The 24,301-nt window shown below is 42.9% G+C and overlaps 1 protein-coding gene across 1 annotated transcript in view; it reads left to right on the top strand.

The window, feature by feature from the left end:
• Positions 1-13,663: 13,663 nt before the first annotated feature.
• Positions 13,664-24,301, top strand: part of iqsec3 (IQ motif and Sec7 domain ArfGEF 3) — a 224,654-nt gene continuing 214,016 nt past the window's right edge. Inside the window, exon 1 of the mRNA XM_033037456.1 lies at positions 13,664-13,799. The gene's annotated coding sequence lies outside the window, so the exon portion shown is untranslated. The remainder of the gene's footprint in view (positions 13,800-24,301) is intronic.

The following is a 24,301-nucleotide window of genomic DNA, read 5'->3' as shown; positions in this document are numbered from 1 at the left end:
CTACAACAGTATCCCCATCCACTTAATGTACTACTTGATTCTGGCAGTTCAGAAATTTTATGTGAACAAGTGTCTTGACTAAATCTAACTAAAATTCTCGACTTTTATGTGTCTCGATTAAATCTAACTATAATTCCTTCAAATAGAGAAATCTCAATGGCTCTGACAACTCTCAATCCTCAAATTATTGGATCTTGTATTGTCGACTTTATTCTGAACAAAACTAGTTATAAATCTGTATGTCTTGGTATTTTGAAAAATTTGTGTAGCAATATAATTCTAGGTCAGGATTTTCAGAAACAGCACAAAAATGTACGAAGGAACTATGCCTGATCTTGGCGCTTTGAAGATGTGTATTACAGAAATTAGTTGCTTAAAGCTTAAATAAAGTTTAAGTAAATTAGAATTTTTCATTTGCCTCACAACACCATACTCCATTTCTTCTTCAAAGACATGAAAATGGTGATCCTCACCAACAGACCTATCACAGACACACTGTCGGTGCAGACTGGATACAATAGACAATAGGCAATAGGTGCAGGAGTAGGCCATTCGGCCCTTCGAGCCAGCACCACCATTCAATGTGATCATCCCCAATCAGTACCCTGTTCCTGCCTTCTCCCCATATCCCCTGACTGCTATTTTTAAGAGCCCTATCTAGCTCTCTCTTGAAAGCATCCAGAGAACCTGCCTTCACTGCCCTCGGAGGTAAAGAATTCCACAGAATCGCCACTCTCTGTGAGAAAAAGTGTTTCCTCGTCTCCGCTCTAAATGGCTTACTCCTTATTCTTAAACTGTGGCCCCTGGTTCTGGACTCCCCCATCATCGGGAACATGTTTCCTGCCACTAGCTTGTCCAAGCCCTTAACAATCTTATATGTTTCAATGGGATAACCTCTTATCCTTCTAAACTCCAGAGTGTACAAGTCCGGCTGCTCCACTCTCTCAGCATATGACAGTCCCGCCATCCCGGGAATTAACTTTGTAAACCTACGTTGCACTCCCTTAATAGCAAGAATGTCCTTCCTCCAATTAGGGGACCAAAACTGCACACAATACTCCAGGTGTGGTCTCACTAGGACTCTGTACAGCTGCAGAAGGACCTCTTTGCTCCTATATTCAATTCCTTCTTGTTATGAAGGCGAACATGCCATTCGCTTTCTTCACTGCCTGCTGTACCTGCATGCTTATTTTCATAGACTGATGTACAAGGACCCCGTTGTACTTCCCCTTTTCCCAACTTGACGCCATTTAGATAGTATTAGATACAAACTTGGTTGTTTCATTGCACCAAATGGAATGTTTCACCTTATAATCACATTATCTCTAATAACCTCACTGAGCTGCCCTGCAAGATGTGCAGGACACTGGCCAATGGTCATCACCTCCACCCTAGAGCAAACATCACGAGTTCTATCTTCAAGTTTTGGTTCAAAGAGAACGCGTGCATACGTGAAGGCCAAGTTCCAAATTATTGGAGATAGCCCCAAAAAGCTGGAGTAACTCAGCAGGACAGGCAGCATCTCTTGAGAGAAGGAATGGGTGACGTTTCGGGTGGAGACTTTTCTTATTGGGGTGTAATTCACTGAAACTTACTCGAGGATGAACCTCATACGAAACATTTGGAAAACCAATTGCAGAGAAAACCTGGTGTAGAGCCCACCACACCTTCACCTCCTGCTAAACAAAATCATGTTGGTATTGGTATTGGTTTATTGTTGTCACATTCACTGAAATACAGAGAAACGCTTTGGTTAGTGTAAAAGTATTTTCATAGGTGAACACGACAAACCATTTCCAGTGGGCACATAAACTACCTATTTAAATCCATATTCCAATGTAGTGATGGCTGATTTAGCAGGAATAGGCTAAAGACGAAGGGTTATATGTCTATTCCCTCCCCAGATGCTGCCTGACCCGCTGAGTTCCTCCAGCACTTTGTGTTTTGCCTAGGAATACACTAATACGAGTTGTCAAAATATTGCCCCTTTTCTTCCTAGAAGAGAAGGATATTGACCCCACTGTCTTGACATGATAAATGGCATTTAAATTGAGTTCAGGGACAATGCAACAAATATTATTTGTCCCCACATCAAGCAGATAATTGATTTTGTTTAAAGGAACTTAACAAATGTATTATGATGATTAATAAAATTCATGAAATATACAGCACAGTCTCGTAGGGTTCAGACAAACAAAGCATCAATTTGGAAAATATTCAAAAAAATTCTAAAAGCTGCTTTCAAAATGTTCTTGCTCTTAAAAATAAAAGAAAGACAGGCAGACTCAATAATGTATCTAATGGCATACTTAAGTATGGAAGCAGCGGACTGTATCATTCAAAACCCCTAGAGTTATCCACTTTGTCTCCTCCTGAGGAGTAACGGCGCTACTCTTAACAAAAGGAATAAAAAGATCCCCATTCAAAAGGATTCACGAGTCTCAATATTTAATATTCACAAAAGGAAAGTTTATGTTGGTTACTCAGATTGCAACCTTCACATGATCCACCCTGTTTTGACGAATGCAATCAACCTGGCGTGCACAAACAGAACAAGTTGTCTTACAACTTTAGGCTGTACACGCCATATGCAAGAAGAAGAAGAACAACTCTGTTAGCTAATGGAGACCAGATCTGTGCACAGTATCCCAGGTGCAATTGCGCAGGTTTTTCATATAAATGCGGTAACATGTTTCAAATCTTCTTGCAACAAAGGCCAACATGTTGTTTATCTTCTTAATCGATTGTTCTATCTATATGTAAACTTTCAGTGTTTCATGTACAAGGACAATCGGGTCCCCCTCAACCTGACACTATTTAAAAAAATACTGTGTTTTTTAAATGTTTTTCTATCAAAGTAGATCTTGTATTCTTCCACTTTACATTCCATCTGCCATTGTTCTCACATTAACAGATTGTTTATAGCCTTCTGAAGCATCTTCCTCAGAGCTCACATTGCCACCCAGATTTGGACATATTACTCTTGATTCCCATATCCAAATCGCCAGCGGTATGAACGTTGAGTTCTCTAACTTCGAGTAACCCTTGCTTTCCATCTCCATCCCTCCCCCTTTCCAGTTCTCTGACCAGTCTTACTCTTTCTGACTACATTTTATCTCTGTTTGCTTTGTTGTTACTTTCTCCCAGCTAACAATGATCTATTCTACATTTTCCTTGAACTCCATTCCCTTTGTCCTATTATCACACCTTACACTTCCTTATCTATGTATCTTCCTTTCCCCTGACATCAGTCCAAAGAAGGGTCTCGACCCGAAACATCACTCATTCCTTCTCTCCAGATTTACTGCCTGTCCCGTTAAGTTACTCCAGCATTTTGTTTCTATTCAAATCAATAATATTGATTGTGAAAAGCTGAGGCCCAGCAATGGTTCCTGCAGCCTCCATTGGTCACAGCTATCAATCCAAAAATAATCCACGTTCTCATTCTCTGCTTTCTGTCCCTTAACCAATCCTCATTCCACAATATATCACCCCATACTCTGTAACTTTAAGAGTATGTTATTAACTACCTTTGGGAAAGCCTTTTGAAGGTCTAAATACACCACATCCAATGATTTCCCCAATGTATTTTGCTAGTTGCACCCTCAAGAAACGTGAACATGCTTTCACTTTCACATTCCGCATTGATATTGCCCACTCCTACTTTTATTTTCTAAGTGCCAACTTCCTTAATGGGAGGTTCTTGCAAGGTTTGCTGCTGATGTCAGGCTGACTGATCTCCTACAAAAGCTGCAGACACTTACTGGAGACAGGATCATCATCTACCATCGTGAAATATAGACAACAGTCTTAACCAAGTTCTAAAGTTTAACAGGGTTTAGTTTGCCATGTGTCAAAAGTACTCCATGAGCACTTCTGCTAATGACTATTTTTTAACATAAATTGCTTCACAGTTGAGTTTTCACTCCATTGCAAACTAATAGGTGACGTGCACTGATTCAGTGCGGTCTACGATCTTACACTCTTGAAGGGAGAGGGATGCTACAATGGGATAGAGATGGGACTCTAACTTCAAGTAACCCCTGCATTCCTTCTCTCTTCATCCCTCTCCCACCCATGTCACACCAGCTTCTCGTTCTCACCTAGCAAACAGCTAATAATGGCCTGTTTCCTTTATCATTGTTATTTTTATGCATATCTTTCATTCATTTGTTCTATATCTCTCTACATCACTGTCTATATCTCTTGTTTCCCTTTCCCCTGACTCTCACTGAAGAAGGGTCTTAACCCGAAACTTCACCCATTCCTTCTCTCCCGAGATGCTGCCTGTCCCGCTGAGTTACTCCACGTTTTGTGTCTTTCTTGTACATAATGTGCAGTCGGATCATCACTGAACTGTACCAAAAAAAGTAATTTCACTGCACTCAGGTACACATGAGAATAAAGTACCGCTGAACCATTAATAGGTTAGCCCTCCTTGTAGGTATCTTGGTGCTTTGAGCCAATTAAGAAAGGATGGTGCTGGAGGATGTCTGGCTCTTTCCCTCAAACCTTTTTTCTGCTACTTATATTATCATCTGCTCCACAATTCAACGGCTCAATTAAATTACAGATCTAACCGAGAAAGAGAATTGATACCATGGGGTAGCACATTAACGGACGGCCATTTCTGATAATGTTTCTGATGTTTTTATGTTCAATGTTAAATTCTTAAATGTTGTGTTTTACTTTTATTGGTATGCTGCAAATGGCAACTCAAATTTCACTACATCAATTGGTGTACGTGACAATAAATGTCCTTTGTCCTTGTCCTTTTGTATTGTTGATATAATCAATTATTTGATTAAAAATAGTAAGAATCTACACCAGACGTTCTGAGGAAGGGCCTCGACCCGAAACATCACCTATTCCTTCACTCCATAGATGCTGCCTCACCTGCTGTGCAAAATAATCCTTGCAGCATTTTATGATAAAACATCAAATTCCCCTCAGCTCAAAGGCTTGACTTATATTGAAACAATACTTCCCATTTTAGTTTTAACAATTTGCTCATTTTAAATGTACAGATAATGTTTGGCTTGTTTTCAATATGGAAATGTAATCAGTGACTTGGTACTCCAAAGGGGTGGCATAGCTGGTAGAGTTGCTTCCTCACAGCACCAGGGACCCGGGATCGATCCTGACCTCGGGTACTGTCTCCGTGCGGAGTTTGCAAGTTCTCGCTGTAACTGCGTTAGTTTCCTTCCAGTGTTCCGGTTTCTCCCTACATCCCAAAGACTGTGGGTTTGTAGGTTAATTGCCCTCTGTTAGCTGCCCCAGGTTGTAGCAAGTGGATGTGAAAGTGGGATAACAGAATGTGTGTGAATTGTTGATTGATGGTTAGCATGAACTTGGTGGGCCAAAGGGCCTTTATCATGCTGTTTCTTCAATCAATTAATTTTGGGGAAATGCTCATCATTATCCTCATAAAATAATTGTCTCTTCTCACCTGAAGGTGCCTGCTATTCTGCCTTCAACGAGATTTTGATAGCATTAATTGAGGGTTCATTACTGGCCAGGATACGAGGGACAACATCCTTCTGCGAAAAAGAGGTTCATGAAATCTTTATATCCATCTGAAGGACAGATTGAACTTTGATTTGACTTTTCATCCAAGAGGCGGACACCACTGATAGTGCAGCATTCTCCCCGTACTACATTTAAGTGTCAGCCAACATTTTTATGCTGGAGTGCCACTTCGACTAACAACATTCTGAATATTGTAAAGTTTTGCACACCCTCCGGACACGAGCCATGCTCTCCAAGGATTAATAGCAACGTCAAGAAGTTCAGTATGCTTACCATGGGTGCAGAATTTATTGAGTGGTTCATTGACAGAAATCCGAGGATTAAAGATCCTGTTTGAAAAAACTAAAAGAAATAACCCAAATGTATTTAGACATGACCTCGGATTATTGCCCATTCAACATAGAATGTCACAAGACAGCCAGGGTGTAATGATAGCAATTGTGGGTAAGTGATGCACAGTTTGTTTTCAATCATTGGAGATGTACTTGTTTTCTTGAATTCAAAGTGCAAAGACTAGACACAGATTCAGATCTTGCCAGTGCAATTATATAGCTGATTTGAGTTGTTTGATTTGATTTGAGTGTTTAAGGGTTGCCACGAATGAAAGGTCCTCACCTATATTGAAAGTACCTGAGTTACAAGATAACACAATAACATTTAAAAGGCACTTGGACAGGTACACAGGTACTTGGAAGGTCTAGACTAGGGATATAGAGCAAATCCGAGTAAATGGGAATAATTTAGATGGGTCATCTTGGTCAGCATGGGCGAGTCGGGTCGAAGGACCTGGTTCCGTGCTGTATGTCTCTATGACTTACTTTATCACACATTGCAGCAAAGGTACCTCATGGAATATATCAGCAGATTTGTTTTAATTTTTTACCCATTCGAATATGCAAATATGCATGGAATGGGGAGGAGAATCTGTCTTGTTCAGAAAATCTCACTAGTGTACTTCACCAACAGACAAATACCAATTTGCATGTAGACAAAAATGCTGGAGAAACTCAGCGGGTGAGGCAGCATCTATGGAGTGAAGGAAATAGGCGACGTTTCGGGTCGAGCCCGAAACGTCGTCTATTTCCTTCGCTCCATAGATGCTGCCTCACCCGCTGAGTTTCTCCAGCATTTTTGTCTACCTTCGATTTTCCAGCATCTGCAGTTCTTTCTTAATACTAATTTGCAAGTCCATCATTGTAGATCAGAAGGAAGAAATATGTCTCTTGGGTTTTCACTTAAAAAGAATACTAATTCCCGACCAGATTTACAAGAATGTCAGCTGACTTTGGGAGATAAAGAACATTTTGCGTAGAATTTCCAATTTGTCATGCTTTCTGGACTGGCTGGAGACACACAACAAACTTGTGAGACAACAGCTAATGATGTTCTGAGGGGATACTGAGTTGGATGATCAGCCATGATCATATTGAATGGCGGTGCAGGCTCGAAGGGCCGAATGGCCTACTCCTGCACCTAATTTCTATGTTTCTATGTTCGAAACATTGTGATCAGTCAATCTGGCACTGTTCCCCCTACCATCCACTTTACTCTTTAGTTAGAACAAACAGCTAAAACTTTAAGGTACACAAAAATGCTGGAGAAACTCAGCGGGTGCAGCAGCATCTACGGAGCGAAGGAAATAGGCAAAGTTTCGGCCCGAAACCCTGAAGGAAATAGGCAACGTTTCGGCCCGAAACCCGGAAGGGTTTCAGCCCGAAACGTTGCCTATTTCCTTCGCTCCATAGATGCTGCTGCACCCACTGAGTTTCTCCAGCATTTTTGTGTACCTTCGATTTTTGCAGCATCTGCTGTTCCTTCTTAAACCAAAAACTTTGCCTGCCTTTAAGAGGATCAAAATTACAGTTAGGTGATTTGGTCCCAGAATTATGCTTTAATTTGCTGTTGAGTTGATAAAAATTAAGCTCCAAGCAAAGAGCAGAAAACCTGTTTTTTTTACATGGAAGCATCGTACAACTTGAACACTGGAGATTTGTTGCCAAAGCTTTTAAAGCATCAAATTACTTTTATATGACTGATCTGCATATATCTTATTTTTAGGTCTCTCACTCTCCCACAATGACAGTTTCTATTACAATTCATAAGGCTGTTTCACTGGCATCCACGTGAAATGAATGTATAATTTCGTTACGGTCTCTTTGCATAGCCCTAGGCTATACACTTAGACAGAGCTATGTAACACAATTACAGCAGTCAGAAACTATGGAAGGGGAATTCTTTCCGTCACTGTTGGATCATGTTGTTGATCACTGCTCCATTTTAGCACAGAACAAGAGCCGTGGAGAAATGCTGTCAGATAAGAGCTTTCATCATTCGCGTACCGCCTTCTGGGTCAGCCTTTTTTTAAATTAATGTAAGGAATGCTAGTCCTTACTCTCTCACTCACATGCATTTCTGTTTGTCTGGCCCCATCCATATTTCTGCTTAACTGTCACTAGCCATTACTCTGTAAGATTTATTTTTATTTGACTGTCGTTGCTCCTCTCTCTTTCTCTCTCCCCTCTTGTGCCTCATCTGCCGTCCTCCCTATAAGTGTTTGTTTTTTTCACCTGTATTTCTTCTCTTTGTTCATTGTTCAATTTTTAATTCTTGGACACTTTTTTAACCTGCATGTCACAATGTTCTTTCTCTCAATACATAATTCTTCACCATTTTCTACCAATCTGTTTCCTGTCCTCCCTGTTTCCCTTTTCTTCTGCCTCCCTTTACTTCTCTGCATACATGTTTTTTCCTCAGTTCTACCCCTTTTAAAACAAAAGTCTACATCGACGAGGGCAGCACAGTGGTGCAGCTGGTAGAGCTGCTGCCTCACAACGCCGGAGACCCAGGTTTCATCATGAACTCGGGTGCCATCTGTGTGGAGTTTGCATGTTCTCCCTGTGACCACATAGGATTCCTTTGGGTGTTCCAGTTTCCTCCACCATCGCAAAGATGTGCGGGTTTAAAGGTTAATAGGCCTGTGGAAATTGCCCCTAGTGTGTAGGGAGAAAATGTGAAAATGGGATAACATAGAATTAGTGTGAACTGGTGATTGATGGTCAAGGTGGTGGGCTGAAGGGCTTGTTTCCATGCTATATCTTTCAATCAATCAACTAATTTGCTCTAATACAGGAGGCTGCTGACATAGAGTCATAGAGTGATACAGCTTGGAAACAGGCCTTTCGGCCCAACTTCCCCACACCGGCCAAGATGTCTCAGCTACACTAGTCCCACCTGCCTGCGTTTGGTCCGTATCCTCCAAACCGGTTCTATCCATGTACCTGTCTAACTGTTTCTTAAACGTTGGGATAGTCCCAGCCTCAACTACCTCCTCTGGCAGCTTGTTCCATACACCCACCACCCTCTGTGTGAAAAAGCTATCCCTCAGATTCCTATTAAATCTTTTCCCCTTCACCTTAAACCTATGTCCTCTGGTGCTCGTATCACCTACTCTGGGCATGAGACACTGTGTATCTAACCGATCTATTTCTCTCATGATTTTATACAACTCTATAAGATCACCCCTCATCCTCTTGCGCTCCAAGGAATAGAGTCCCAGCCTACTCCCTATAGCTCAGACCCTCTAGTCCTGGCAACATCCTCGTAAATCGTCTCAGAGTTCAAAGAATAGTGGCGGGGAATGTTGATAGAGAGGTGGAGTAAAAGCGAGCTAGGTTACTGCATTCACCACTTGTCCTCAGCAGACTGTTCAAAACAAAGCTGGAGACCCAGTCCTGATCAATAAATGGTGGCACCCAAGAAATGAGGGGAACTTAAATGAAACAAATAGAATCCTATCCATAAAAAAACATATTGCCCTAATGGATCCGTTTCAAACAAGACAATTTTAAATTAGATTAATTTACTGTTGGTGCTAACCATTCCCAGATAGATGAGGTTTAGCGTGGTCCATGAAGTGTTCACATCATTAACTCGTAAGCAATTTTATAAGGAATTGCAATTAGTTCTCACAAGCCTATCCCTTATGGAATGCTTATATTTCACTCTATCTCCACCCATCAGTCTGTGTCTCACTAGAAACACAGTAATTGGGATTGGTTTCAGAGAATTTGTGGGTGAATGTGTGTGTATGCAGACAGCAAAGATGAAAATGGGGAACAAAACAAACATGGGGAACATGACCAGATTAATAGTTAGGCTTCAGACTGCAATTGGTGGCCAGCCGATTGCACAGTAGCAGGCTACACTCACAGGTTCAGCATTGACTTTCTAGCAGTGCTCACAAGCTAGCTGCTTAAAGGATGAATCTGCTAAGCTCACTATTTTTTTCATCTTCATTTTATCTGAGCAATGTACATCTTCTTCCCTTCTGATATCGGAGTTTCTGAACAGTTCTCCCATGCGCTAGGGTACAGTGATGATCTTACAACTTACCTCATTGCAGACACTGGACTTTATCTCTGGAACTGTTATACCACAATGTCAAGAATCTATATTCTGCACATAGGTAATTTTCTCATTGTTCGACATGTTATACTAGTGTATGGCTTAATTGCATTCCTGTATAGTGTCAGTCTGTAGAAGGGTCCCCACCCGAAATGTCTTCTCTCCATTTTCTCCAGAGATGCTGCCTGACCCGCTGAATTACACTAACACTTTGTGCCTATCGTGTATAATATTATCTGACTTGTCTGGATAGCACAAAAAGTAAACCTTTTCACCATGTCACGGCACATGAGGCAAAAATACACAGTGTAGCTAAAAGGAATGAAGGGATGATGCCATTCTAAATAGGAGGATGTTCTGGTGGTAGAGGCAGCATTGGGCATTTCCGATTGAAGGTGATCTTCCTTTCAGATCCAGTGAATGGAACAATTGCACAGATTTATGTTCTGTGGCCACAAACGGAAAAGAGTAAAAGGCACAGCTATAGCAACATGATGTTGAGGAAGGCCCGCAAAAGGGCGTGAGTGCCCTGATTAAACGTATATCGTTGATTTGTCTATAATACAAGTTTCAGGAAAGTTGATGGCAGCTGAACTACCTGCTGCTATATTTGAGCATGAGCCATGATCTTGAGCAGAGCAGGTGTGAGAGAGTCAATAGCCCCCTGCTGCTTCTATTTCTCATGTTCTATCTCTTATGTCCTAATATTCACATTAAGACCTCACCAATTTGGTTCAGAGTATTTGTTGAGCAGCTTGTAAGTACCCTCGACAGAAAATCATTGATGAAGAGGAAATCAATGTGTATTAATTATACCATGTAAAACCAAAGGAGTGGTGACAAGAGTAACAGGGCACAACTAAACAGTTACATAATAATAACAACAAAATATCATTGTCCCCCCACCCATTGTATGCTACGTTGTACAAGTTGTTGACGTTTTATTTCAATGCCACTTGCCTGCAATAGACAATAGACAATAGGTGCAGGAGTAGGCCATTCGGCCCTTCGAGCCAGCACCGCCATTCAATGTGATCATGGCTGATCATCCCCAATCAGTACCCCGTTCCTGCCTTCTCCCCATATCCCCTGACTCTGCTATTTTTAAGAGCCCTATCTAGCTCTCTCTTGAAAGCATCCAGAGAACCTGCCTCCACCGCCCTCTGAGGCAGAGAATTCCACAGACCCGTTGCAATTGCAATGCAATGACTCCATATTCTGATGTGTAGCCCAGTCAACCTAATCTCTCCTCAGACAATAATACTGTGGCACTCGAAGTCCTATATGATTGTCTTCCTAGTATCCAGGTGGAAGCCCGTTTGTGACATCTTTTAACGCGGGGTGACTGGTGTACGGACAGCCACCACACGGTCCCTGACAGAGACAAACCCAGGTCCAACGGCATGGACTCCTCAGCAGTTGGCAGTCTCACCCCGCTGCAGCCTTATTTCACCTTCATGGCCATTGTAGGTAGACAAAAATGCTGGAGAAACTCAGCGCGTGAGGCAGCATCTTTGGAGCAAAGGAATAGGTGAAGTTTCGGGTCGAGATCCTTCTTCAGACTGATGTGGAGGTGGAGGGGCAGGAAGAAGATAGGAAGAGGCGGGAGAACTGGGAAGGAGGGAGAAAGCAAGGACTACCTGAAATTGGAGGTCAATGTTCATACCGCTGGGGTGTAAACTGCCCAAGCGAAATATGAGGTGCTGATCCTCCAATTTGTGATGGGACTCACTCTGGCCATGGAGGAGGCCCAGGACAGAAAGGTCGGATTTGGAATGGGAGGGGGAGTTGAAGTGCTGGAATCTCTTCAAATGAAATCTCTTGCTCCCTGCCAGCCTAGAACATAGAGCAAGATAGCAGAAGAGTAAGCCCTGTGTAAGAAAGAACTGCAGATCGTGGTGTAAATCGAAGGTAGTCACAAAATGCTGGAGTAACTCAGTGGGTCAGGCAGTATCTCCGGAGAGAAGGAATGGGTGACGATTCAGGTCGAGACCCTGCTTCGGACTGAAGAAGTCCCAATGGAACTCTGCTGGTTGAGGTAGAGATTTCAACCCCATCTCATAGAGTGATACCACGTGGAAACAGACCCTTTGGCCCAACTTGCCACATCGGCCAACATGTCCCAGCTGCACTAGTCCCATCTGCCTGCGTTTGCCCCAGAACCCGCTCATCCTGTCTTATCCATGAACCTGCCTAATTGTTTCTTAAATGTTGCGGTAATCAAGATCAAGATCAAGATCAAGAGATCAAGAGAGTTTATTGTCATGTGTCCCAGATAAGACAATGAAATTCTTGCTTTGCTTCAGCACAACAGAATATAGTAGACATGAATACAGAACAGATCAGTGTGTCCATTATATAAATATATACACATATGAATAAATAAAACAGATAAAGTGCAAATAAACAGATAATGGGCTATTAATGTTCAGAGTTTTGTTTGAGTTGAGTTTAATAGCCTGATGGCTGTGGGGAAGTAGCTATTTCTGAACCTGGACGTTGCAGTCTTCAGGCTCCTGTACCTTCTACCTGAAGGTAGTGGGGAGATGAGTGTGTGGCCAGGATGGTGTGGGTCCTTGATGATACTGCCAGCATTTTGGAAGGGAGGTCAGAGCCGATGATGGACTGGGCAGTGTTTACTGCTTTTTGTGGTCTTTTCCGATCCTGGGCGCTCAAGTTGCCGAACCAAGCCACGATGCAACCGGTCAGCATGCTCTCTACTGTAGAAGTTCGAGAGCGTCCTCCTTGACAAACCGACTCTCCGTAATCTTCTCAGGAAGTAGAGGCGCTGATGTGCTTTCTTTATAATTGCATCAGTGTTCTCGGACCAGGAGAGATCTTCAGAAATATGCACGCCCCCTGCCTCAGCTACCTACTCTGGCAGCTCATTTCACACACGAACCACCCTTTGTGTGAAAGAGTTACCCCTCAAATTCCACTTCCCCTCAGATTTTCGCCTTCACCTTAAACCCATATCCTTTGGTCCTGGGTACACAAAAATGCTGGAGAAACTCAGCGGGTGCAGCAGCATCTATGGAGCGAAGGAAATAGGCAACGTTTCGGGCCGAAACCCTTCTTCAGAGGATTGCCCAACTCTGGGCAAGGAGACCATGTGCGTCTTCCCGAACGACTCCACTCATGATTGTGTCCACCTCTATAATCTCCCCCGTTGAGATTTCGAAAGATGAAGACTCAAGGAGTGACTCGGTGCAGCCTAGCTGGCGACTCGGCAAAAATATGCCACAAGGGGTTCGATGCTGTGCTTTGATTATGCCGGTGGGCGCTGGAAATGTTGCAGGGAGCCTTTAAACCGGCGCGTTGTCGCTTTAAGGAGCGTGGCTGTGCGTCGGTATCCAGCTGGTCCAGAGGCAGGAGCAGTAGCAGCAGCATCAGCATCAGCATCAGCAGTAGCAGTAGCATCAGCATCAGCCTGAGTGCGGAGCAGCATCAGCACCAGCAGCAGCAGCAGCAGCTCGCATCTATCTCCCTGCTTCCTCCCCGGCCATGGAGAGCTTGATGGAGAACCCGATGAGGGCGGTGCTGTACCTGAAAGAGTTGACCACCATCGTGCAGAACCAGCAGACCCTCATCCAGACCCAGAGGCACAGGATCCGCGAGCTGGAGCTGAAGGTGGAGGAGCTGTTGGAGGAGAACCGGAGCTTGAAAGAGCAGCCGGCCAGCGGCAGCAACGGCAACAACGGCGGCAGCAACGGCAGCGGCAGTGGCAGCAGCAGCGGCCCCCACCAACACCACCGCCACCACCACCACTACCAGCAACAGCAGCAGCAGAGAGATCTCCAACCTCACGACCCACAGCACAAACACCCCGCCATCAACGCCAGGGCACCGACCCCCTGCAATCCACAGTAAGTCCTGCAACCTCCTGAACTTTATCCCTCGCTGTCTGGCGACACAACCAAGCGCATCGCTGGCTACTCGTGGAGGCACTGTTCGACTCATTAAACCCCGCTGCGGGGTTTAATGAGTTGAACAATGCCTCCTCGAGTAGCCAGCGATGTAAAAGAATCTTCATAGTGTTTTGGTAATTTTTCTCCATGTGGAAACGCGACTAAGTTAATATTTTCCAACACAGAGGCTGGTGGGTGCATGGAACGAGCTGCCAGAGGAGGTAGTTGAGGCAGGCACTATAAAGAGCATTGGACAGGTACTGTGTGCATGGATAGGAACGGTTGAGAGGGATATGGGCCAAGCGTGGAGCACCTCGGCCGGCATGGACTAGTAGGGCCGAAGGACACCTTTACGTGCTCTATAAGTCCAGGACTCTAAAACTGCCCCTGCAGTTATCCAAAAAAAAAAAAGTTTAAAATAACTGATGGGCCTAGAAGATTTACTTGGAGTTTAGAGTCTTCATCTCTGGGCTTTGGAAGTGGAAAAGCCCTAGTGAATATTACATTTGCTGACAATGTATTAATACCTTTCTGAGCTGCAGAAGATGCCAAACGTGTGTATTCATGTGTGAGATCCAGTTAGCATTAGCACAGGGCATTGACTTTAAAAATAAATCACTGCTATTTTCCATTTACTTGGTGGTGGGTCTGGGTGAAAATCGGTGAGTGCAATTATAACTAACTTCGAAAGATATACACTAGTTGGCTTGAAGGAGAAGGGAAATGAGAGTAGTGACGAGCAAATACGGTGTTGGAGTATAATCAGCAAAAAGTGATGTACTCAAGGGGAAGGAGAGTTAACAGGAATTTCAGAAATGTAAAAAGCTTTAGAATTTCTCTTGAAAGCAGCTTGGAACCAGGCTCTTCAGCCCACCGAGCCCACGCTGACCATCGATCACCCCTGTTCACACTCGTTCTATGTTATCCTACTTTCACATCTACTCTGCACACACTAGGGGGCAATTTACAGAGGGGAGCTCCCCCAATAAACTCGCGTCTCTTTGGGATGTGGGAGGAAACTGGAGCACCCGGAGGAAACCCACGCGGCCGCAGGGAGAACTTGCAAACTCCACGCAGGCAGCACCAGAGGTCAGGATCGAGCCCAGGTCTCCGGTGGTGTGAGACAGCAGCTCTACCACTGTGCCGCCTAAAACACATGACGTCCAGATTGTAAATAAGTGCTGAAGCTAGTGACGCACCAATAGATATTGAAAGATGCAGGGCACCAGGTGAGGGTTTATTATTACAGTATGTGCACTCTGCTGTTGGACATGTTCATTATTTTTTGATAAACGCATAGAGACTGTTCCTGATACACGAGTGCCAGGCTTCTTCCTACCCCTATCAGCCCTTTCCAACCACAGACCCACCACCAAGTAAATGGAAAATAGCGGTGATTTATTTTTAAAGTCAATGCCCTGTGCTAATGCTAACTGGATCTTACACCTGAATACACACACACACACACACACACACACACAAATACACATACACTGTATTTAACCAAACAGGAATTTGAAAGGACTCTTATAGGTTGTGTTGTAACGTGCACCCTTTGATGAGAAGCTGCATCTTAATTATTATATATCAATATGAACATGCAGAAATTTATTTCCTGTAATTGCTTTACATCTGTTAAAAAACTTGGCATCTGTTAAAAAAGCCTGTTAAGTCGAATTCCTGTTGTTTCCCACGGCTGCCCATCTTTTTGTCAAATTCATTCTTTTGGTTCGGGCTCCATTTTCCTTTTCTTTGTATAATTTTTAAAAATGTTTTGACCATTTCTGCTTCCCTCAATATTCTTTCTCCTTGTCCAACTTAGAGTCTGACTCTTCCTCACCATATTTTCTTCAATGTCAGGGTGAACTTATCTACGTCTTTCAGGTGGTTGCTATCACCAGGCCCTATCAGAGAAGGGGGCAATGTGCGCCATTTGGCATGGGCCTCAAGACCCTGGCTGCTTCAAAGGGATCTTGATTTGGGAGCCTCTAAAATTGGGAGGCCTCTGCTTGATCTTGGTCTGGGGGCCTCTAAAAGTTGGCCTGGGCCTCAGTTCATCTATGAGAGGACCCGGCTATCACTGATCTTCTGCCTGAATGCACAGGGGCAAGTGTATTTATTTGTTACCTATCTCCATCAGATAGACAATAGACAATAGGTGCAGGAGTGGGCCATTCGACCCTTCGAGCCAGCACCGCCATTCAATGTGATCATGGCTGATCATCCCCAATCAGTACCCCGTTCCTGCCTTTTCCCCATATCCCCTGACTCTGCTATCTTTAAGAGCCCTATCCAGTGCTCTCTTGAAAGCATCCAGAGAACCAGCCTCCTAGATCTAGTAGTTCTGCACTCTTTGCCATTCTGTCCACCCAGTACAGTATCTCTCTCTTTATTTGATTCTGTCTCTGAATTTTGGTGGAATCAACATAGAACAGTACAGCACAGGAACAGGCCCTTCAGCCCACAACGGCTGTGCTCCTCTACCTGCACATGATGCACATCCATCCATTCCCTGCATATCTAAAAATTCTTCCACACCACTTTCCTATCTGCTTCCATCATCACTCTTGGCAGAGCACCCTTGGAGGAACAGCACCTCATATTGCGCTTGGGGAGTCTGCATCCTGGTGGCATGAACATTGAATTCTCCCAATTCTGTTAGCCCTTGCTGTCTCCTCCACTTCCTATCTCTCCCTCAGCCCTCGGGCTCCTCCTCCTCCTTTTTCCTTTCTTCTCCCTGCCCCCACCCCCATCCCCCATCAGTCTGAAGAAGGGTTTCGGCCCAAAACGTTGTCTATTTCCTTCGCTCCATAGATGCTGCTGCACCCGCTGAGTTTCTCCAGCTTTTTTGCCTACCTTGGCAGAGCGTTCCAGGCACTCACCACGCTCTGCGTAAAGTAAAGTAAAAGTTTCAAAAAAAACTTGGCCTGCACGTCTCCTTTAAACCTTGCCCCTCTCACCTTAAAACAATGTCCTCAAGTCATTGACCTTTCCCACCCTGGGTAAGAAGGTTCTGACTGTCTACCCTATCTATGCCTCTCATAATTGTATATACTTCTATCAGGTCTCCCCTTAACCTCTGGCATTGCAGAGAAAACAATCCAAGTCTGTCCAACCTCTCCTTGCCGCTAATACCGCATAATTGTGACCATTCTGGCTTGTAGTTAAAACCCCTAATACCCCTAATCCAGGCAATTATGTTTGCCTCTTTCTAGCTCCATATTTTTGATCCATCTGTGCAGACATTTTGTCAAAAAAAAAAGACTAGCCTGACTACTTATGACTTTACTATAATCTCCTCTCAGGAGATTAGCACTGTTGTTGTACTACATCCAAAATTCTAAAGAGATCATCATGGTTTGGCATGAACTGAGATGCATGCCACCCTTCTTCTGTGCCCTTGGGGTATGAAAAAGTTAATGTCAATAAGTGCATATCAATATGGCAGATTAATGTGCCAAATGGAAGCATATTACAAATAAATCTAATTTACTGAGTAACTACCTCATTTATCCTGGAGTGCATGAAGCAGAGTTATAATGTAAAAACATCTGTAATTCTAATGCTGGTTTGGAAAAAATAAGATCACGATGATTTTGACCTCAACGCTGTTTTACTACTCTTCACTATTTCCACATGTTTCACTCAATATATATAAAATCATAATTGTGCAGGAAGGAACTGCAGATGCTGGTTTACACCGAACATAGACACAAAAATGCTGGAGTAACTCAGCGGGGCAGGCAGCATCTCTGGAGAGAAGGAATGGGTGACTTTTCTGGTCGGGACTCAGGAGAGAGGGAAACACAGAGATAGGGGAGGGTAAGGTGTGAAAATGAGACATCAAAGGAGATAGAGATCCAGGAAAATGCAGAATAGATCATTGTTAGCTAGGAGAAGGTGACAACAGAGATAAACTTTAATCAAGGGGACAGTCAGACAGGTCGGAGAACTAGGAAGAGGGAGAGAGGGAAAGCAAGAGCTACTTGAAATTAGAGAAGTCAATATTCTAATCTTGTAGGAAAGAACTGCAGATGCTGGATAAATTGAAGATAGACAAATAACTCAGCGGGGCAGGCAGCATCTCTGGAGAGAAGGAATGGGTGACGTTTTGGGTCAAGACCCTTCTTCAGGAAGTCTGAACTTCTTCAGAGATGCTGCCTGTCCCGCTGAGTTACTCCAGCATTTTGTGTCAACCTTCAGTTTTCATGCCGTTGGGGTGTAAGGTGCCCAAACATTATATCAGGCGCTGTTCCTCCAGTTTGCGCTGGGCCTCACTTTGACAGTGGAGGAGGCCCAGGACAGAAAGGTCAGTGTGTGGATGGAAAGGGGAATTAAAGTGATTAGCAATCACAATTCTCTGCCTTGAATATGCTAAGTGACTCCACAGCCTTCTTAGATAGTGATTCACTGCCCTCTTTCTACCCTATTTTCCCTATTTCTAGCTCCATATTTTCTATGAATCTGTCTAAATATTCTGTGAAATAAAAAACTAACCTTACTACTGATAACTTTACTATAATATCCTCTCAGGAGATTAGTACTGTTTTTGTACCGTATCTGAAAGTGTAAAAAGGTTTGTTCTAATGACTGCCCACTATTTTGAGATGGTGCCTTCGGGTTCTGGATAAGCCAGCTAGGGTAATATCAACTTTGTATAAACCCTGTCACGCTCCTTAAAAATGTTGTTCAGGTTTGTAGGTTAATTGGCTTGGTATAAGTGTAAACTGTCCCTAGTGTGTGTTAATGTGCGGGGATCGTTGGTTGGTGTGGGCCGAAGGGCCTGGTTCCGCACTGTATCTCTAAACTAAACTAAAATAAAATAAAATTACCTCATATTCTCCTCAATTTAGAGTGCAGGCAAGTTTGGGCTCTCGTCATGTGACTAACATCATCCCAATCTTATAATTACCCATTCATCCCTACTCTCTGTATTCTTCCCAGTAACTATTAGTCAGAGTTATACAGCACCAAAACATGTCCTTTGGTCCAGCTCGTTCATACCAACCAAGATGCCACCTCTAAGCTAGTCCCATTTGGCCCATATCCCTCTAAACCAGGGTCGGCAATCTACGGCCCCCAGGCCAAATGCAGCTCGTAACCCAAAAGCATCCGGCCCGCAGGCGGATTTTTTTTCCTGTAATCATCCGGCCCGCCGTGCGTGGCCGAGCGCCGAGCTCTGGCCGCACCGCATCCTGCGCAAAGCCGCCAGCAAAGCCCACGCACCTTCTGTGAACACGTTTAAGAAAGAACTGCAGATGCTGGAAAAATCGAAGGTAGACAAATTTGGTGGAGAAACTCAGTGGGTGAGACATGCATGAGGCTGCCTCACCCGCTGAGTTTCTCCGGCATTTTTGTCTACCTTCTGTGAACACGTGATTTGATGCCTGCCATCCGGGGCGGGATGGGGGTGGCATCCATGTGTACACGTGATAGATGTGGCCGCCATCCGCTCACGGACATGCGTCCCAGTCCCTATGCAGAACAAGGTTGCCGACCCCTGCTCTAAACCTTTCCTATCCATGTATCTGTCCATGTGCCTTTCAAACATTGTTATAGTACCTGCCTCAACTACCTCCTCTGGCAGCTCGTTCCATTTACCCACCACCCTCTGAGTGGAATAAGTTGCCCCTCGGGTTCCTATCAAGTCTTTGACCTCTCACCTTAATTCCCCTTTCCATTTCACCTCTCACCTTTAGTCCATGCTTGCATGTTTTAGCCAATACCACCCACTCACATTTTGTTTAAGAACCTCCTTTTATATGTGCCTTATCAAGAACCTTTTTGAAAGTCCAAATACAGCATCTTTCACCCTTTGGTTGAGCCTTATCTATTCTGCTTAGGTTGGGACATATGTATTAGATAATATTTCCACAAAATTCCATTAACAATTAATGAGTAATTCAATCAAAGCTTTACAGGACTTTAGAAGCAAGTGAAATACAAGTTCATATTTGTGAAATTAATATTTATTACTGTGTAGGTTTGTTATTATTGAACTGCACTGGTGGTCATGTGGTTTTACTTGTTGGAGGAGTACCAGCCTAGCTATAGGAGTCATTTTCAATTAGACACTGAATCTTGCCTGGCATTAACAATAAGAAAAATTGTCCAAGGTCAGTTGGTGATGAAATGGGTCAAGTAATGTATGATATCCTTGCATCCCCCACATGCTAAGATAAACAGACAACTCTTTCTATTTTGGTTATATTTTACACCACTGACTTTTGTCCATGTACATTACTGAAAACCTTTTACAACGATTAAATATTTTACCACAGAGGCCCAAAAAACCTCTGGTGCATTATTTTGCCGAGCAGAAGAGAGGCATCTCATTCACAGGTGTAACTACTTTATTTCAATCATTACGATTGAATTTTGCTTTATTGAATAAGGTTTGCTGAGCTCTGAGATTTTCCAGCATCTGCAGTTCCTTCTTAAACACTTACTCTTTGACCTATCTGTTTGCTTTTGGAGTTTAGTAATCCAGTGATGCAAAGCTGGCAAGTGTCATCTTATGAAGGATAAAATATGCACACAGATATCTATGGACTTGGAACACGATAAATGCAGTGCAAAGAGGAAATGCTGACAATGTGTGGCTGATACTGCCATCATTATTGACTCCAATGCATAGATTGTTGATGAGGTAAAGGGATAGTTTCCAATAGTCTGAAGTGTCAGTTCCTGTGAGTGCACACTGCATTCTGTTTAACGGCTAATGAAAAGTGTAACGTCCAGGTTCAGGAACAGCTTCTTCCCCACAGCCATCAGGCTATAAAACACAACAACTAATAAGCTCTGAACTGCAAAAGACTATATTATTATTTGCTATTTGCACTATATTTGTTATTAATTGAACTTTTTCCCCCGTTATATACAATGTTTACATATTCACATATTCTGTTGTGCTGCAGCAAGTAAGAATTTTGTTGTCCCGTCCGGGACAAATGACAATAAAACACTCTTGACTTGACTCTTGAACTCCTGGAGGTATTCCCCATTCATTCTGAAGTTTAGGAGCAGGACCAGGTCATTTGACACTACACCATCACAGAGAATCATCCCAGAAATCTGTTCCTATCTTCATTCTTAAGCCCAGATCTCTTTGGTTAGAAAGATATCTACTTCTAGTCGTGGTAGAATTTTATAGGTTTCTGTGAAATCCTTTCTCATGCTTCTGCACCCAACTGAATACGAGTCTAACCTACACAATCTTACTGCATATATTCGTCTTGCCAGCCGATCTTTGCTGCTTTTTCTCCGTGTCAGGAACATCACTCCTCAAACAAGGAGATTAAAACTGCACGTAAAACTCCAGATGAGGTCTCGCTAAAACTCTGTACAGCTGCAGCAATAATCCTTGCTCCTGTATACAAATCCTCCTGCAGTGAATGAATGCCAACATGCCATTTCCCAACCGCTCGCTGCTGCACCCAAACACTAGCGTTCAGTCACTGTGGTATCATCACAGCCAGATCTTGTTGCATTTTCCCTTGTCCCCAATCTATCACCATTCAGATAATAACAGTGACAATTTGCACTTTTGCACTCTTTTGTTTAGAAATCACAGACAATGTACAGAATTTTAAATAACTTGGGAACAACCTAATTAGGAGATGTTACTTTGGTGTATAATATGCTTACAGTGACATAAAATCAATGTTCATGACATTTTGTAGCTGAATGGGTGTCTGACAAGATAACATTTGGGGTAAAATTGCTTTGTTAACATGTAGAGTTGAATCTTTGAATCAGCACAGTGGAAGATTGACTGAATACAATAACTAAGTGACACAGTTGATTAGCTCCGATCACCTCGGAAATCTGGGCTGGAACCTAACTCGGAGCGATGGGATCACAGACTGCTTAAACGGGCTTTAGCAAATTGAAAATGGTTCTTAATGAACTCAAATATTGGAATCCTGTTATGTCTGAGCTGAGAATGCGTGACGTTGATTCTAAGAGCAAGGTGAAGTCATTGTTCCATTTCTAATATTGACTTTACTGATCTTGATTCATGTAATTTCCTGCACATAGAATGGCAAAGTAAAATAATGTATCGTTATTAGTATTATTATGTGTGTATCAAATAGTTAGTGATACCACAGTCGCATTGGCAAATGGGTAGAATAGGAATGGCTATTGTTATTTGTAGTAACAAAAATGATCTTGTGTCATTTGCCAATAATATCCAGCAGAAATAGCCATTGAAAATGTACCTGTTCTAGATCTGATGAGAGGCATTGAATTAAGAAATTGTTGACCCAAATATTCAAATGTGACTCTAGTCTGAATCTGAAAATTATTCTGCTTTTATTTCTGAATAAAAATTTCTGCTGGCTCGAAGGGCCAAATGGCCTACTCCTGCACCTATTGTCTATTGTCTATTGAATATTTAATTCAATGGGCATTATGTTGAATTAAACACATTTCTAGAATCCATCAGGGAGAGTGGAGGAAAATGGTTGGGTTCTTCAGGGCAAGGGTGTTCTGTTACATCATTCAAAGAAAGATTATAGGCAGATGCAGCAAATAATTAGAAGAAATGGGATTTTAGCCACAGTACCAAAGAAGGAGAGTCGAAGAGCAAATTTATATATAACATTTTCTCGTTTATACTTTTTAGTTTGGAATTTATGTGGGCCACCAGTTATTAGTTGGCTTTGAGAATGCAGTGCACCTGGTTGGAGTAGGTTCAGTGAATAATTTCAGTGTTTTTTGTAGATAATACACGCTAGAGGTGACGATGGAGGGAATCACTACTTGGGTGATGGATGGTGATCCAGTCAAGCAAATTACTTTGACTTGCAAGGCATTGAGCTTCTTGAACCTTTTTGGCGTTGGTCTATCCAAGAGATTGGAGACGACTCCAGGACACTCTTGATTAGTGCCTTGTAGATAGTGGAAAGTCTTTGGGGTGTCCGAGGTTGCGGGAATCCCAAAATGGACACCAGTGAGCAATTTATTGATGACTAAATAGTCCTCAGGGCCACAATTGCTGCAACCTTCCATCCTTTTGCTGGCAATTGAGTTGAAATCATCTTATCTAAGGTGCTTCAGAGGAAGAACAATTAAAGTCCTTCAAACAATTTCTTGGGGTGGGGGAGTGTCCCACAAATACTGATTAAATATATTGTGTTTTATGGAGGCTAAGAGATAAATAATATACAACATTTGTAAATGACTTAACGCAGTAACAGGGGGAAGGATATTTCACCTCAGAACTCTGCCCAGGAGGATTGTTGATGCTTGCCCATTCTCAACATTTAAAATGGGTATCGATGATCCTTTGGATATGATGGCTTGTAGGTGTAAGGAAGCATTGTATGAGGTGGAAAGTTAGACATGTTTCTCATTCATAACAGGATAGTGTTAAATAGCCTTGCTCCTGTATTGATATATAATGTTCTGCATTTTTAGTGGGATGTGCAGGAGTTCCCTGGAAATGATAACTTCTATCCTTACAGGGACTGATTTTTATTTTATTTTTTTGGATTAATTGAAAGATAAAGCATGGAAACTGGCTCTTCAGTTCACTGGTCCATGCCGACCATCGATCACACTAGTTCTATGTTATCCCACTTTCTCATCTGCCCCCTACACACTAGAGGCAGTTTACAGAGGCCAATAACCTACAAACCCACGCGTCTTTTTTGGGATGTGAAAGGAAACCGGAAGAAACACATGCAGTCACAGGAAGAACGTGCAAACTCCACACAGACAGCTTTCGAGGTCAGGATCGAACCCTGATCTCTGGCGCTGTAAGGCAGCAGCTCCACCAGCCGCGCCAGTATGCCTTTTAAATAAATAGACGTAACTAAGACATTAACCCAGATTAACAAAGCTTTCTGTGTCATTAAAGGGAAAATCAGAGAACAATGGGTTGATTCTGAATTGAACATTAATCTGCTATGATCACCAACAGCAATTTCTCACCATTTGTTTGTCACAACCACTATGGGTTTGGGAGGGCTGATGGTGGTGGTTGGTGTTGTCAGAGCTTTCTGTATTCTCTGCATGCACTTCTGCAAGGCCTCCATTAGAAGCAATCACGGCTGAAAGAGCTGACAGGCTTATTTTCTGAAGATTGCAGAGTTTTCAAGTTGTCATGGTTAACCTGAAGGTCAAAAACGTTTAGTGCAAGGATTAGTAAGACAATCGGTTCCAGCCCTGTGTGAGAAGAACACGTCATCATCGATAACACTTTCTGAAATCTACTGTTCCGGAGAATCGTGATTAGGTTTAACAGTCTTTCATTTCTGTGCTTCTTTTCACAGTCATGAATAATTTTGTATTAAACAGTGTCGCATTAATAATAATAATTGTCACTCGAACTAGCGGTGTTCATTTTCTTCCTCTAATGTTACCCTTACCTTTCTTGAAAGGAAGATCACATCTTGTCTGAAGAAGGGTTTTGGGCCAAAACGTTGCCTATTCCTTCGCTCCATGGATGCTGC

The sequence above is a fragment of the Amblyraja radiata genome, chromosome 19 (assembly GCF_010909765.2).
Source record: "Amblyraja radiata isolate CabotCenter1 chromosome 19, sAmbRad1.1.pri, whole genome shotgun sequence".
Lineage (NCBI taxonomy): Eukaryota > Metazoa > Chordata > Chondrichthyes > Rajiformes > Rajidae > Amblyraja > Amblyraja radiata.
The sequence above is the reverse complement of the archived record's forward strand: the minus strand, read 5'-3'. Positions and strand labels throughout refer to the sequence as shown.